This window comes from Erinaceus europaeus, chromosome 10 (assembly GCF_950295315.1).
Source record: "Erinaceus europaeus chromosome 10, mEriEur2.1, whole genome shotgun sequence".
Taxonomy (NCBI): domain Eukaryota; kingdom Metazoa; phylum Chordata; class Mammalia; order Eulipotyphla; family Erinaceidae; genus Erinaceus; species Erinaceus europaeus.
Window position 1 is genome coordinate 37,235,914 of NC_080171.1, and position 1,922 is coordinate 37,237,835.

A 1,922-nucleotide genomic window follows, 5' to 3' on the forward strand; every position below is an offset into this window, starting at 1 on the left:
TGAATCTAAAATCAACCACAAAAAGAAAACTGCAAAAGTTCAAACATGCTTCTGAATAACTACTGGTTATATTTAACATAAACCTACGGATTCCCCAGAGAGGACAGAGAAGAAAGATTGCAGGAATGGATACAGGGGATCAATCTGATAGAGTATAAGCATTAAAACTTTGCTAGTGGTTGGGTAGGAGCATTTACACATATTGAAGTGTGATGTAGTTTTCCTAAAATTATGTAGTACTGATAGCAACTAGTAAATCAATAAAATCTGATTTAAAAAATTAATTGGATTTTCTCATGTTACCTAGGTGTTAACTAATTTTAATACCAGTAATGATAATTTAAATAACTATAATAGTAGTAGTAGTAATAAGAGTAGTGCAATAATATTTATAATAGTAGTAATAGACATTAACTGTGGAAATATACACACCAAAATAAGAAAAATAATTTTCCTTAAAAGATTTGGATCAGAGATGTTTAAATATAGTCATTTTTTATTTTAAACAATATATATTAAAAATATATTATCAATGGGATGTAAAATATAGTTAAAGCAGTTTTGCTGTGATGCATCCAGTAAAGCATACACATTAACATGAGCAAAGGCCCAGGTTCAAGACCGTGGTCTGCAGCCACAAGAGAGGGAGCTTCAGGAGCAGTGAATCAGTGCTGTAGGTGTCCCTCTTTTTCTCTTCCTCTCCACCCATCACACCCCCCCTCAATTTCTATATGCCCTGTCAAATAGAAGAAGAAAAAAATTGGCCACAAAAAATAGGGTACTTATTGGGCTGGCACTGATCCCCAGCAATAGCGCTGCAGGAAATAAAAATATGTCTTTAAAATATAATATTATGGGGCTGGGTGGTGGTGCACCTGGTTGAACACACATGTTACAGTGCACGAGGACCCAGGTTAAAGCCCCTGTCCTGCAAAGGGGAAGCTTTGTGAGTGATGAAGCAAAGCAAAGCTGCAGGTACCTCTTTCACTCTTCCTCTCAATCTGCCCCTCTCCTTTCTATTCCTGGCTGTCACTATCCAATAAATAAATAAACATCATAAAAATAAATTAAAAATCTCTCAAACTTTTTGATGCACAGACCACAGTTCTGAGAAAAATATTTAAATAACTAAATTAAATATTTAATATATATATTATCCTTATAAGGAAAAAATTATCTGTTATCAATTTCTCAATATAATTTATCAAAATGTTCATTTATTCCAACTCCCTATTTGTTTTCCTTACTTGTGTCTGAAGTGCATATCTGGGCAGTTGTTTTTTGTTTGTTTGTTTCAGACAGTATTTTATGTAAAGCAGAAGATATCTGAAGGCAAGAACTTTTCCTAACATATTTTTTCAGAAACTATATGTATTCTAATGAGGACAGGGAAAAAATAATATATTTAAGAAATAATAGAAAAAAATAAAATAAATTTCATCTCTTAAAATACTAAAAGAAATTGTCTAGAAGTCCCATTCAGCAGACACCAGTAATGTAGCTTCTTGGGAGATAACCAAAAAGGAAATGGCTTCACGACCCACCATGGAAGAAAGAAGCCAGACATGGATCCCTAGACCCAGTATAAGGACCTATGACCCAGTATGATACAGGAACAATATGCCTTTTAACAGGGTACCAAGCCAACAGGGGCCTGGGTACAGTCATATCTCAATGCTGACTTACAGTATCATCCTACATTTGATCGCCTGAAGGTTTGTTGACATTCTGGCACTATATAACTCACAAAGAACAACATATTCCTTTATAAAATGTTAACATCAAAAATGATTCATTAAACTTTACCTTGTCAAATGACATCTCAGAATCACAATTACATGTGATTTCAATAAATAATAAAATTACATCTTAAATATGTGATTTTTGTGAACTAAAAAAAGTCAATTGAAAAGGAAATCTGG